General features: G+C 33.8%; 1 protein-coding gene across 4 annotated transcripts in view; it reads left to right on the forward strand.

The window, feature by feature from the left end:
* Positions 1–752: 752 nt before the first annotated feature.
* LOC136037048 (zinc finger protein OZF-like) overlaps positions 753–15,958 on the forward strand; it is a 39,916-nt gene continuing 24,710 nt past the window's right edge. For 2 of the 4 annotated variants that reach the window (XR_010619857.1, XM_065719477.1), the window contains exons 1-2: positions 760–836; positions 4,771–4,954. The gene's annotated coding sequence lies outside the window, so the exon portion shown is untranslated. Of the gene's footprint in view, positions 837–4,770; positions 4,955–15,587 lie in introns of all 4 variants that reach the window. The other 2 variants (XR_010619856.1, XM_065719478.1) reach the window with 2 other exon arrangements.

A 15,958-nucleotide genomic window follows, 5' to 3' on the forward strand; every position in this document is an offset into this window, starting at 1 on the left:
TCTTTATCCAATCTGGGCTTAAAATGATTAAGCCCCAGTCTGTGGGAAATGATAGACAAAATTTTGTAGAAGATCTGATATGCTACTGAAGGAAAAGAGGGAGCGAGGGCAATTAAGCCGTGTCAGCAGCGACAGACATCGTATCTGTAGTCTGCTGATGCAAATCTTTTAAGCCCTGTCTTCATTATGCTGTTTTTCGGCCGAGACGGCTGGGGCGGCTCATAGTGAAGACAGGTTTTATCGCCGTTTTCGTTTTATTGCCGTACAGAGTAGACATTTTGGCTGAAAACGTATAAACTAAACAACACAATTTGTCATTCATCTTAGTTGTACTCCAACATTTCTTTACGTTCCTGTAAAACCACAAACCCAACACAAATGACTCAAAATTTTCTGCAGCTCCTGAAATAAGACTGCGCTTTCGAATTTTTTGCCGAAAACGAAAACTGTTGGGCTTTACTGAGTTTTCGGAAGAACCGAAGGTTCGAGAGAATCAGAGAAATTGTACTAAATTCTTTTTCTTCTTGGCGTATAAGGCGATTTGAGGTTTTAAATGGGACTTTACTTATTTGAAGAACCGCTTTACTTTTACTTGAAAAAGAGGAACGCAAATCTGACACTGGAGTTGCGAGAAAACCATTTAAAGCCTTCTTTTTGTCAACTTTTAAAGTATATTGGCTAATTTTCTAGGAGGACACTAAAAGTGTCCCTTTTTTGCTGAATTTGACACTAGTCCAAAAAACTTTTGGCAACCCTGATATTCAGTAACACGCATTTTTCAGACAGCTTGTGATGAAACTAAATAATTACCAAAAATAGGTAAAAATTCTATCAAGGTAAAATTCTATACAATCTACTATTTACTATCTTGAAAAGTGGTTGGGTTAGGAAAATAAATGAAACTCACGGCCAAAATCACAGTCTGGGAAGGTATTTTTAAACTACCCTGTTAACCCAGTTCTGATGTCTGTATCTTAGAAATTCGCTTAGGCTACTTGACAGGTTAGAATTTTGACAAAAATATTGCATCTTAATTTTCAGTTTCTTAATATCTGGTTTTGAAAATAGAATTCCTGTTATTTGTGTTTTTTTTTTTTTAGTTTAGGAAATGTATTTCCAGATCTTTGAAACCTATAAAATTGGGATTAGGGAAAGTTACAAAGTTCAAAAACTTTTTATATACTTTGTTTAAGAAAATATATTTTGCAAGGTTTTACTTTTAAAAAACACAGATTTTCAAAGGCCAGGACTCTTTAGAGAGAGAAGAGAAAGACACAAAGTAAAACAAAGAAGTGGGGTGAAAAGAACAAAATAAAAAAACATGGAAACATAGAGCAGGAGAGAGACAAGGGGGGCTACTCCAATGCAGCAAATTTACAATATATAATACAAATTATAGAATGAGAAGTAGCCTAGGCCTACATTTCATCAAGGATAAATAATTTATTATTTTAACTTTTTTGTTAAAAAAGTTTGGTAAAATTCTAGTTAATTGACTTCTTGCTATCTCAGAAAGAGTTTAGGTTAGGAAAATGAAATTTTCAGAGATGAATCTACAGACTAAAGTATGTCCTGGGAAGGTATTTTGAAGCAACTACCTCCACTCCTTCTCCCTCTAGAGGGCCCTGACCTTTGATGACCTTTAAAAATATGTCTGTTATAAACATGAAACCTTGCAAAATAGATCTTCTGCTTAATTGAAGTACAATAAAATTGTTTTCAGCTTCATAACTTTGCTCAATTCCATTTTAGGCTATAAGGTTTTAAAGATATGCAAATACATTTCCTAAATTGAAAAAAAATACATTGATATGGCTCAAAATTCTGCTCAAATAACAGAAATTACATTTTCATAACTAAAGGCAGAGAAAAAGCAACTAGTAACCAAAAATTAAGGTAAAATGTTGTTTTGTCAAAATTTCAATAGGTAACAGACCTGTTATGTAGGCAAATTTCAGGGCGCTCTAGAGGGATAAGGAGTGGAGGTGGGTACTTTAAAATACCTTCCCGGGACATACTTTAGTCTGTAGACCCATCCCTGAAAGTTTCATTTCCCTAACCTAAACCCTTTCCGAGATAGCAAGAAGTCAATTAACTAGAATTTTACCAAAAGTTTGGTCATTTATATTTTTAAATCTATTATTTAATTTGAGCCTATTTGTTGTGGAAGGTATTTGAACTCTCAATGAAGATCTGACTTAAAGAATATCTGAAAATAAGAATATGTAAATCATGAAAGTAACTTCCTGGAGACTGAATATCATACTGCCAAAGTGATAACTGCAAATCTTTAAGTTGACTCAGGTTTAGTTAATTAAAAAACAACAATAGAGTTTCTGTTTCTGATATGTTTTGAAGTCCTGCAGGGTGATGAAAGAAAGGGCCAAGAATTTCTACAACTTTAGTTTGTATTACCTAGAGGGGTTTAAAATGAATTTTAATGTATTTAAATGCATAATCAGACAGTATTTTAGGTTAAATTCTACCAATAAATGGTAAAGAACATTACGAATTTGAAGAGAAAAAATTTCTTTATTGACTTAAACACCTAAATTTAGGGCTAGTTTTATAAACTAGTATAATTATCAAATACCTGTATGTCTTAACCCTTTTGATCCTACTTCCAGAAATAATTAGAAAGATCATTTGTATAAATTAAAAATATTAATAGTCCTCATATAGATCTCTTGACTATGTTAATATCACCTAGAGAATGTGGCTGACACAGATGGACTTTAACTTTGATTTTATGATTTTCAACTATGATTTTATTAAATAATCGTTTTTTTCACAAATGCCTCAATTTTTATTTTTTCAAACAAAATAGAAATAATTTAGAGCATTGAAAGTTTTTTTTTATTATTATAAAATATGCATGATAATGTTAACCATTATTCAGTGAAGCTTTAATTTTATGCAAGAGGGCTGCATTTTTTATTCAGTTGGGCAACTTGATATATATCCAAACTGGCTTTTGATGAAAAAAAAATCACCCTCTACAACCATCTTCTAAAGTCTTATATGCCTCCAAGTAAAAACATCAAAATGAAAAAACAAAAACAAAACAACCAAACTACTCCTCTATAGGTTAAAAGAATAAGCCCCCTGGTTGCCTCCCAGAAATTCTGGACACTCAAAACTAGCAAATACATGCCCTAAAATCTCTTATGTAAACAACTACCATTCCTTTTTTTTACCCTCTCATTTAGTCATTTTTGAACATCTGACTGTTTTGTTTATAATTACATATATTTTGGCTTTCCAAAGAGAGTTTGTTGATTTCCCATGCTGCCACTAGCCATATTCTGTATCTTCTGTCAGTCTTTCTAGCTCATCATGGACAGGAGAGGGGAATAATTCTTAAAATTGGTTGTAAGAACCAAGACAGAAGCTTGAAGAGCCCACTTCCAAGGTTTTCTCAGTCTCCTAAAGACTACCCCCCTCCTGTCCATGGTGAGCTGGAAAGACAGACATAGTATATAGAGTATTGCTAGTTACAGCAATGGGAATCAACAAATTCTCTTTGCAAAGCCACAATATATATATAACTTTCCACAAAACAACTGAATGTTCAAAAATGACTAACTGAGAATATAAAGAAGTAATGGTATCTGTTTACATAAGAGATTGTATGACTTATGTCCATAAGTTTTGTGTGTCCAGAATGTCTTGGAGGCAACCAGTAATATCAATTCACAGGAATATAGGAGGGGGGCTTATTCCCTAAATCTGGGGAGGGGGTAATTTGGTTGTTTTTTCAATTTTTTCAATGATAATGCCAAAAAATCTTTTTTTCAAAAATAGAAATAGCATAAGAATATTTTGAATCAGGGGGGACTTGGGGGTCTGATGCCTCTTTCCCTGCCCAAATTCACTCAACTGGAGGCAAGAACTTTATGGCCTGGCACTTTACTCAATATGGCAAGTACTTCTGGAACTTATTCTTCTTTTATTTTTAGGAGAGGGGGGGGTTTTCACTGGCTATGCCATTTCTAAGCTAAACATTTAAGAAGAATTGAGGGGCCAAATATACTGTTCTTAGCTCTATCCCAGAACTGCTTCATAGCATTGGCATGATCTGATCCAATGGTAACCATACCTTGAGCATGATAAGATCTCCATGCTGTTGACTATTGTTCTGCTGGAGGATTGCAACTGCCTTTATTGACAATAATTACAGAAGCATTAACAGTTCCTTGTCTTATGAAGAACTATAGTTTCTGGAGAATTCTTGTTTACTTTTGAAGGTTATCTGTAATCCTGGTGTAATAACTACTGAAAAATTTGTAAGATTTACTTCAAAAAAAGATAGTTGCTAGAAGTATTTATCAAGATGGTTCTTTTAGCACTTAGTTACTGCACATGAGGAACTAACAGCAGAAGACCAAGTTTAAACTTCTTGAAGATGAATTTCAGCACTGTCAAATGTTTTGTCAAGCATTTCAGTATTATTGCTATTGCTGGTGCCATTAATATATAAAAAAAAATACAGTTTAAAATGTACCATAAACCAAACTGAGAAGGGAAGTCCTTTTAGATCCATTAATGAAACAGTCAAGATCTAGAAAGCAAAGAAAAATGTCTTTGCATAAAAAGATCAAGAAATCTAGATAATACACTTTGTCAAACCATCAATTTTTATCAATAAAATTAAAAATAGTTTTGCTCTCCAAGACTTTTGACCAATTTTGCCTATTCATTGCTCTACATTCACATGATATCAGTCATAGAATCTAGAACAAACTCTAATATAAATTGTACATTTTCCAGGTACTGAAAGTTGTAAATTTTGGTACAAAAAGGAGGTATCCAGACTTAGTTGCCTACATTATGTTCACTGGCTTCAGGTTGCAAGGGGCATAAGCTTGCAAGCAGAAGTAATTTTTGAATTAATCTGGAATTCCAACAATTGAAGTGCATATTACTTTCTTTGAGCTTTCTTTTATGAAGAAGGGTAAGTTATTTTATCCTTAGACAATAAGACCGCATTCACAGTTGTTTTTTTTTATCATGATGATGGATCAGTAGTTAAGAAGCAGGGAGATAAGAAAAACCTCTTTACAAGGGAGGAGTTTTGAAAGAGGAAAGAAAAGCTCTTGTGCAGTTTCTGTTCTTTTTTTTACCTATCTTACCTTTGGCTTTTTTTTATTCTTTTGCCTATTGTTAACATGATACTACACCACTGTATCAACTAGACCTATGCTGCTGGGCAACGTGAAGTGTTGCAAAAACCTTTGTCTGGCTTTGCCAACTAAAGTGTTGTAAGGGCAACACTTTAGTTTTTTTTTCTTTGCTATTGATCAGTAATCACATGATCAAAGGCTATTCCTTAGCGTTGAAAAAGCAACAACAAAATAATATCAAAAGAAGGGACTAAATTGACTTTGCAGCCAGTTGAACTTTATCCTTTTCAATCATAGACATTGTGACAGATGTAAGCTTGGAACAATATCTTATATAATCTAGTTGGTATTATAAAGCTATCCCTAACTTTTCAGGATCAAAATACCATAGATGACATTCTATTAATTATTACAAAACTATCTCACTGTTTTACATTCTTGTTTGTGCTTGTTTCTTCACTATCGGTTAAATGATGAAGTTGTCAGCTTATCAAAGTTTTTAAAACAGTATGTTCAAACAAGAATGCAATCAGTTATCACATGACCAAAGGCTATTCTTCTACATTGAAAAAGCAACAGCTACAAAATAATATAGAAAGAAGGGACTTATTGACTTTGCAGCCAGTTGAACTTTATCCTTTTCAATCATATAGACATCATGATGGATGAAAACTTGGAACAATATCTTATATAATCTAGTTGGTATTATAAAACTATCTGCAACTTTTCAGGATTAAAATACCATAGGTGACACTAATTATTGCAGAACTAGCTCATTGTTTTACGTTATTGTTTGTACCCATTGTGTAAACACTTAATTCTATAAGATTTAAAGAAAAATATAATTTGCACCATTTTGCACAAATTTTTAGCCTAAAGTAAACAGCATCTTACTTACAAGTCCTTCTCCTGTGATAGACATCAAGTTCACCAGAAACAAATAAATGGGTGCACCAACTAGCAAAAATTACAAACCCCTCATCACTGAAGATGATTGTAGCCCAACAGCCGATTATTACTTACAAGTCCCCTACATGTCTTACCACTGGAACCAAATTGGTTTAACCATCAAATACACCAGAAACAATTAATAGATACACCAAATAGCAAAAGTGGTAAACTCCTCATTGCCGAAGATGATTATGAGCTAACAGCCGTTTCCCGCCCAAAGTGAACCGATTCTTACTTATAAGTCCGTCTCCCGTGATAGGCATCAAGTTCACTGGAAACAAATAAATGGGTACACCAACTAGCATAGTTGCAAACCCCTCATCGCTGAAGTTGACTATAGCCTAATAGCGGATTAATACTTACAAGTCCCCTACATGCCTTACCACTGGAACCAATTTGGCTTTAACATCAAATACACTGGGAACAAATAGTTGATACACCAACTAGCAAAAGTTGCTAACTCCTCATTGCTGAAGGTGATTATTACCTAACAGCCGACTGTTGCTTACAAGTCCTTTATATGTCTCACAATTGAAACTTTTTTAGAGGCAACTGATATGACTTCTGAAGGAAATGGAAAGGGATGCTGTTTATTTTCAGCAAGTGAATCTACCGACGCAATATGTAGGGCTTGTGAGCTTGAAACTTTTACAGCAGGGTTCTCTGATACACCGAATCTGATGATGTGATTTTCGTTAAGATTTTATGACTTTTAGGGGGTTTTCCCCCTATTTTATAAATAGGCCAAATTTTCTCAGGCTCGTAACTTTTGATGGGTAAGATTAAACTGGATGAAACTTATATATTAAAGATCAGCATTAAAATGTGATTCTTTAGATATAACTTTTTGTATCGAAATTTCGTTTATTAGAGTTTCCGTTACTATTGAGCTGGGTCGTTTCTTACTACAGTTTCTTACCATGAACTGTTTACTACACAAATACACAACGTCAGATACTCCTCTCTGACATAGGCTATATAACTCCACTTCACTTCGCACATTATAGGCTCTGGCTCGTGGACAAGCAAAAACCATCTTTTTTGGCCCCAGGCAAGAGTTCTGCTGAGCTTTCCAAAATGTAATGTCATATTCATCAATCCAGCCTGAGGTCCACGCTTTCCGTAAAAACCGCACAGGTTAGACCCTTACCAGTTTCCAGGAATAAGCTGAGATCAGCGGCATAGGAAAAAAAAACGGGACAAAATCAAAGTGTTTCTCTTGCAACACAATTCTCATCTAATATTTGAACTTCAGAAAACCAGAAAAGACAGATAATGTCTAGCTATTCTGCAGATGCAAGTAAGCACATCACTAAAGAGTACACTAATACAGGGATGGTGTATTTGAAAATTATGAGGATGCATGTTTTAAAATTTTTCTTGGTATTGGGATCAGGAAATAGGGAGGATTAATTCCCCTGAGGGATGAAAATACAAGGACATCCCTAATTTCTTGTTCAATCTCTTCTAATTGTTCAAAAACTAAAAGAGGTTGCCACATCTTAACAAAAATTTTGTGGTAAGTAAGAGTAAATGAACTGCTTTCTGCTTTATGAGGCCTATAGTTGAACCACTCTCAACAGGAGAAGGGGTACTGGGTCTCTAAATTCTTGTCATTGCAGTCTCTGCTCAAACTACTTGTCAAGTCTAAATCAAAGCTAGTACTATGGGCTGTAAGAGTAACTAGCTCATGGGCAGTAAAGAGTAACTTTTGGAATCTTGATTGTAACTTACTTTTACAGGAGAGGAAGGGAGACCCTAAATCCTGGTAGCAATTGATCTTTTAAAAGGCAGTGAATGAATGATACTTTATTAACAAGAAAACTCTTATAACACAAACTGACAAACTTGTTGCTTTCTGTTAGCTATACTACATTGTATACATAAAAAAACATAATTACAATATAAAAACATACAGTAAATAAACCCAATATTCAACGCCCCGCTCTTTACGCTAAAGTTTGACTCTTTGTCACAACTCTACTTTTTAAAACAATAAAGAACTTTGGCGTAAAGAGCTAGGCGTTGAGGAGGGGACAACCCCTTTCATATACTGAATAATTTCTGTTCGTTTAAGTTTAAAAATCACTCCTTGGGCTATTTGCAGTTAAAAAACTTATTTTTTTTATTTAATTTCTGAACATTTTTTCAACTAAGGCATGTTTTGATTTTGCCTCACCGCACATGAATAAATAAAACGAAATTTACATATTTTTTTTTTTTTTGCTAAATGAATTATAGTTTTGATCAAAGAATTTACTAAAAAAAAGGGGTGGGTGAGGAGGCCTAGTTGTCCTCCAATTTTTGGTTACTTAAAAATGCAACTAAATTTTTGTACTATTTGTACAAACGTTTTTGTTTGCAATAAACATACATACCTTATAAATTAACTTACGTAACTAACTTCTATATTTGTTTTTTTTTATCACGAGAGGGTTTGCCCCCTCGTCAATAACTCGCTCTTTACTCTAAAGCTTGAATTTTGTCCCAAATTTTTAAGAATGAACCCTGAATCACAAAGGCCATAGAATAAATAGTTGAAATTACTAAAATTGCTTTAACGTAAAGAGCAAGGTATTGTGGAGGAGACGAACCATTTTTTTTGATAATGCTAGAAAATCCTGCGCTCTCTTACTTGCAAGCAAGTAAGTAGTAGAATAAATAGTTGAAATTATTAAAAATACTTTAGCATAAAGAGCAAGGTATTGTGGAGGAGACGAACCGCATCATATACGTAATATTTTATATTCGTTTTAAGTTTTAATGCTGCTCATTACTTCCAGTTGATTTTTTTTTAATAATGCTAGAAAATCCTGCGCCCCCTTCATGGAAATTCTCTTCCCTTACGATAAATTCCTCCTTGGAAAGATCTTCCCACGTAACCCCCTCCCCCTGACCCGACCCCACCCAAACATGAAAAAGTCCCCCTGAAAACGTCTGTACATTTCATAATAACCATTACTATATGTAAACAATGGTCAGTTTGTAACTTGCAGCCCATCCCTGGGGACTGTGGGGGATTAAGTAGTCCCCAAAGACATGGTTATTAGGTTATCGACTAAGTTGAACAAAATAGTTATCTCAAAATTTTGATCCGGTGACTTTGGGGGGAAAATGTGCGCAGGAGGGGGCCTAGGTTCCCTCCAATTTTTGGGTCACTTAAAAAGGGCACTAGAACTTTTGATTTCCATTAGAATGACCCCTCTCGCGACATTCTAGTACCACTGGGTCGATACAATCACCCCTGGGGAAAAAACAACAAATAAACATGCATCCATGATCTGTCTTCTGGCAAAAGCTACAAAATTCTAGATTTTTGTAGATAGGAGCTTGAAACTTTTACAGCAGGGTTCTCTGATACACTGAATCTGATGGAGTGATTTTCGTTAAGATTCAATGACTTTTAGGGGGTGTTTCCCCCTATTTTATAAATAGGGCAAATTTTCTCAGGCTCGTAACTTTTGATGGGTAAGACTAAACTTGATGAAACTTATATATTATAAATCAGCATTAAAATGTGATTCTTTAGATATAACTTTTTGTATCGAAATTTCGTTTATTAGAGTTTCCGTTACTATTGAGCTGGGTCGTTTCTTACTACAGTTTCTTACCATGAACTGTTTGATTATCCAAACTTTTAAGATCCTGTGCCAAAGATTAAACATCAATTTCTAAGACTAGGCTCAAGCTTCAAATAAAAATCAGCTTCAAATAAAATCAGCAATAAATAAAAGCTTCAAATAAAAATCAGCTTCAAATAAAACTCAAGCTTCAAATAAAAATCAGGATTAAAATATGATTCTTTTGACATAACTTTTTGTATCGAAATTCCGTTTTTCAGAGTTTCAGTTAGCCTACTATTCAGCTGGGTCTCTCCTTACTACAGTTTGTTACCATGAACTGTTTGATTATCCAAGCTTTAAGATCCTGTGCCAAAGATTAAACATCAATTTCTAAGACTAGGCTCAAGCTTCAAATATGCTTCAAATAAAAATGAGCTTCAAATAAAATCAGCAATAAATAAAAGCTTCAAATAAAAATCAGCTTCAAATAAAACTCAAGCTTCAACTAAAAATCAGCATTAAAATATAATTCTTTTGATATAACTTTTTGTATGGAAATTCCGTTTTTCAGAGTTTCAGTTACTATTGAGCTGGGTCTCTCCTTACTACAGTTTCTTACTATGAACTGTTTGATTATCCAAGCTTTAAGATCCTCTGCCAAAGATTAAACATCAATCTCTAAGACTAGGCTCAAGCTTCAAATATGCTTCAAATAAAAATCAGGTTCAAATAAAATCAGCAATAAATAAAAGCTTCAAATAAAAATCAGCATCAAAATATGATTCTTTTGATATAACTTGTTGTATAGAAATTCCTTTTTTCAGAGTTTCAGTTACTATTGAGCTGGATCTCTCCTTACTACAGTTTCTTACTATGAACTGTTTGATTATCCAAGCTTTAAGATCCTGTGCCAAAGATTAAACATCAATTTCTAAGACTAGGCTCAAGCTTCAAATATGCTTCAAATAAAAATCAGCTTCAAATAAAATCAGCAATAAATAAAAGCTTCAAATAAAAATCAGCTTCAAATAAAACTCAAGCTTCAAATAAAAATCAGCATTAAAATATGATTCTTTTGATATAACTTTTTGTATCGAAATTCCGTTTTTCAGAGTTTCAGTTACTATTGAGCTGGGTCTCTCCTTACTGCAGTTTCTTACCAGGAACTGTTTGATTGTCCAAACTTTAAGATCCTGTGCCAAAGATTAAACATCAATTTCTAAGACTAGGCTCAAGCTTCAAATATGCTTCAAATAAAAATCAGCTTCAAATAAAATCAGCAATAAATAAAAGCTTCAAATAAAAATCAGCTTCAAATAAAAATCAGCATTAAAATATGATTCTTTTGATATAACTTTTTATATCGAAATTCCGTTTTTCACAGTTTCAGTTACTATTGAGCTAGGTCTCTCCTTACTACAGTTTGTTATCATGAACTGTTTGATTATCCAAGCTTTAAGATCCTGTGCCAAAGATTAAACATCAATTTCTTAGACTAGGCTCAAGCTTCAAATATGCTTCAAATAAAAATCAGCTTCAAATAAAATCAGCAATAAATAAAAGCTTCAAATAAAAATCAGCTTCAAATAAAACTCAAGCTTCAAATAAAAATCAGCATTAAAATATGATTCTTTTGATATAACTTTTGTATCGAAATTCCGTTTTTCAGAGTTTCAGTTACTATTGAGCTGGGTCTCTCCTTACTGCAGTTTCTTACCAGGAACTGTTTGATTGTCCAAGCTTTAAGATCCTGTGCCAAAGATTAAACATCAATTTCTTAGACTAGGCTCAAGCTTCAAATATGCTTCAAATAAAAATCAGCTTCAAATAAAATCAGCAATAAATAAAATCTTCAAATAAAAATCAGCTTCAAATAAAACTCAAGCTTCAAATAAAAATCAGCATTAAAATATGATTCTTTTGATGTAACTTTTTGTATCGAAATTCCGTTTTTCAGAGTTTCAGTTACTATTGAGCTGAGTCTCTCCTTACTACAGTTTCTTACTATGAACTGTTTGATTATCCAAGCTTTAAGATCCTGTGCCAAAGATTAAACATCAATTTCTAAGACTAGGCTCAAGCTTCAAATATGTGACCGAGATTAGGCTCCACTGTTTTTTATCAGCAAATTTGAAAGTGTGAGTATTGTGCATGGTTAAAATATTCAAGCTAATCACATGCTTGTTAAAAAGATTTTGAAACTTGTGATGGTGAAACAATCCCATTTCTAGAAGGTATGATAGATATTTTAAAATGATTTAGCTGTTAAAGAGTGTATTAACTGATAGACTCCTGGGTATTTTACCCTATTTTTCCATGAGGTTTAGTTTGAAAGCCTCACCTAACGGGCATTGTTTTTACAGCTATCGTTTGCCCACTGAGCTGCTGAAATCGGGTGTTTGAACCGATGTGTCCAGCCCTTTACTCCTATATGGAAAATTTAGAATAGGCTTTGTGCTTAGCATCTTCTTAGTATAAAGTTTCATAAATACTACGATATGTCCTTTACAATATATATTAGAATAAAACACCTCATTTTTCCGAGTTTTTCTATTACGTTCAACATTGGATCTCCTTCCTCTAAAAGAGCACATATAATCGCCAAATCTCTTAGATCTGAAACCATAAAAGAAATCACCAATGCAAGAGCACAAACACAGAAAAAAACACACCACACAACCGAACATAAAAAAAACAGAAGGAGAAAGGAAAACTGTTTTCTTACCTTAATAATTAATATGGGTAAGTACTTGAACAAGGCCTTAACCCTACTCATCCATCCAACACCTCATACCACAAATTGTTTTTAAGTTTGTGATAAAAAAAATAAATATAGTACATATATTACAAATATGGACTGAGTTCTGTGTTTTTACCATCCCTGAGTCCCCCCCCCCCACACACACACACAAGTGCGCTCAGGATAAATTGTGCATTAATATATTAATTGGATATTCTATTAGGTCAGATCTATGGAGAGAGAATTTACCCTTCTTGTACCAAATAGCTGTGTCCTAGTATCTTAAATATTCCCCCCCTCTGACACACACACCCAATCATATAAATGGTTTTGCACACTTTTCAAAAATGCCTGGAATGTGCAATATTCTTCAACATTGTTGGTCAGAAATTATTCAATAGATGCAGTAATATGCATGAGCAAGCTGACCCATTTTGCCAACTTTCGTGTTTTAGAAAAAATGAACTGAATTAAAATTAAGTTGCCATCAAGTCATTGGCCAATTGGACAGCCAAGACAGGTAGTCTGAGTGAGAGGCAAAGCTGGCATAAGCCTTTTTTAGGATTGTATAAAAACTGATGTCATTTTCACTTGTTGTTAGATTTTGTCTATCATCCATCCTACGCTATAACTAAGATGGATAGCCATAGAACTAAGGAATGATCAAGATTTTTTGTTTGACTCATGATGGAGAATGTCAACTAGACTTGTAGGCAAAAAGGGGGAAGTGAATTTGCTTAGACTCACAGGCAAACAAGTGACATAAGCAGTACATTCACCGATCAATTTTGGCTTCTGTTTAATTTGTAGTTACATTTACCCATGACTGTGGCCCTGCGCATAGTCATTTACCGATGGTACTTGGCTCTTCAAATGCATTATCACTATTCCTCCAAATTCTTGAGTGATACGTTGAATTTGCTGAGGTTCTGCCCCTCCTGTTTCAAAGTTACAGGAGGTTCGAAGTTACTATTACAACCCCTAGTAGGCCTAGAAGCTGGTTTCACAAAATGAAAGATATGTTTTCAATTACAATATAGTCATTTGATATTTTAGATGAAAACTCAAAATTATGAGCTTCTAAAATGGCAGACAGATTTCATTTTGGTAAATTGCCTAATGGCAATTTGCCAAAATGGTAAAGATCAGGCTGAATCATCAAAGTTGCTAACTTTGGAAATCACCAGTAATAAAAATTCTGATACATTTGTCTTCTTTAGCCTAAATGAAACTTGGAATGTGCAAGGGTTTACAGTAAAATCTGATAGCGATGAGGACATTTTGCAGCTTCATGCAAACAACATATTTTGACTGCCAATTTTGTAGTATAATTGCATTTTTGACTGGGATCGTGTCTCTTCTGCTCTTCTCATTGTTGATTTCAATATAACATGATATTAAGGGACTGATATTTTCCTATATTTGAATCTGACTGCAATCGAAGTAAAAAAAAATAATTACAATAGTTTCTATAAAATTTCACAGGGATAGTGCCATATTGTTGCAAGTGCAAAAATTGCATATATTGTTCATTTTGAAACTGATTAGGATGCAGCATTAACCTGCTTACAAAATTAAAATCGCCGCAGGCTGGTAGTTACAGAAAAATAATGGAATTAAAAGTAGCAGTCTGGTTCTTTTTCTATAGTCCTTTAACTACTTATTTGAAATATTTGTAAAATTTTTGCTCTGTATTTGTCGGACAAATCTGTACGACAATATAAAGAAGAAATCAAAAATTTTACTTATGATGGTAATTACTAAACAGTAAGGAGACTGTACTAGGTCATTTTGAGACTGTAAAAATATTATGAAATTATGAAATGCATAACAACGTCTGTTCCTGTGTAACACCTCCATTCAGTGAATTATAATAACTTGATTAAGTTTATCAATTTAATTTTCTATGAAAATATCTCTAGTTTAGTTTAGATTTAGTGCATAATATGATCTAAAACACTAATTATCCTAGGTTTACTTTGCTGCGATCTCATGCTAAAATCGCCATTTTTGCATTTTTCTACCACGTATTTCTGGTTTTTACTGAATTCGCATTTGCGGGTCCATTAAAACAATTCAACTGAGCTATTGAAAACAGTTTCTACTTAAAAAAAGGTTTTCTTGCTGAATTCAAAATCTTAAATGTTGCCATTAGCCCTTTAACTAATAATGCTGCTCCTAACAACTCATCGAAGCATCAAGCCCCCCGAGGCCAACACAGCTTCATACCCTCCTACGACGTCCCAATCTGTCCAAAATCTCTCTTTTTACACCCCCACCCCCCGAAAACTTCCTATTTCACTTAAATCCTTCCTTGCGGTATCCTCCCACCCACCTGGGGACGATTTTCTTTTCGTTTTGGCCCTAGATGGTTGGCCGACAAGGACGATCTTTGGCAGTTTGTAATCCTTCATCTTTGGAATGTACTCTAGCCATGTTAACCGTGCTCTCATTATAGCTCTAGAAAATGGGATAAAAATGACTAATTTGAATTGAATAGTTTTTCGTTTCTGGGACATCTGCTTTGCACGAGAAGTTTTGTCTAACAGTTCGTGGTAACGAACTGTAATAAGGAGTGCCCCGGCTCAATAGTAACCAAATCTCTAAAAAACGGAATTTGATGCCAAATTAAAAGAATCGGATTTTAATGCTGATTTTAAGTATATAAGTTTTAGTATATAAGTTAAGTATATTAAGTATTTAAGATTTTAAGGGGAAAAACCATAAGATTCAGCGTATTAGAGAACCCTACTGTAGAAGTTTCAAACTCCTATCAACAAAAACGTGGGATTTTGTACTTTTTTTTGCCAGAAGACAGATCACGGATGCGGGTTTATTTGTTGTTGTTTTTTTTTCAGGGGTGATAAGACCCCTCCCACGCGAGTCTTTTTTCCAAAGTCACTGGATCAAAATTCTGAGGGACGATTTGCTCCCCAACAGTCCCCATGGGAGGGGCTACAAGTTACAAACATTTACCAGTGCTTACGTATAGTAATGGTTATTGAGAAATGCACATATTTTTAGGGGGTGTTTTTGGTTGAGGGGGGGTGGTTATTTGGGGGGAAGATTCCATGGAGGAATTTGTCATGGGGAAATATTTCCATGAAGGGGGCGCAAGATTTTCTAGCACTATTTAAAAAAAATACCTATCCAAACATTTCATTCACTTAACACAACTACCTTATCTCTAATTTTACTACATATTTTCAGGTAAAAAAGGTTAGACTCTTTTGACGAAATTTTTGAAGGGAATATTATAAACACATGTTCAATAGGGTGGTGGGACAAGTTTCAGTATGCATTAAAACTGGAAGTGATTCTGGATATATTCATGTGTCAAATATATGACTAGAAATTATGTTGATTTAATGAATTAACTATTTTATTACCGAATGTAATTTTAGTAAAATATTATAGATTTTAGAGGGGAGTATAAATCTCAGTCTAATTCAAATATTGGTTCATTCTCATTACTTTTCTCTTCTTTTTTTAACCTTTTAGTAGTATTCTACAATTTTTTTATTTAAACCCTAATCATGTATTACTTTTGAAACGGTCATTTTTTATTTATAATTGTTATA

This window comes from Artemia franciscana, chromosome 16, assembly GCF_032884065.1.
Source record: "Artemia franciscana chromosome 16, ASM3288406v1, whole genome shotgun sequence".
Classification (NCBI taxonomy): domain Eukaryota; kingdom Metazoa; phylum Arthropoda; class Branchiopoda; order Anostraca; family Artemiidae; genus Artemia; species Artemia franciscana.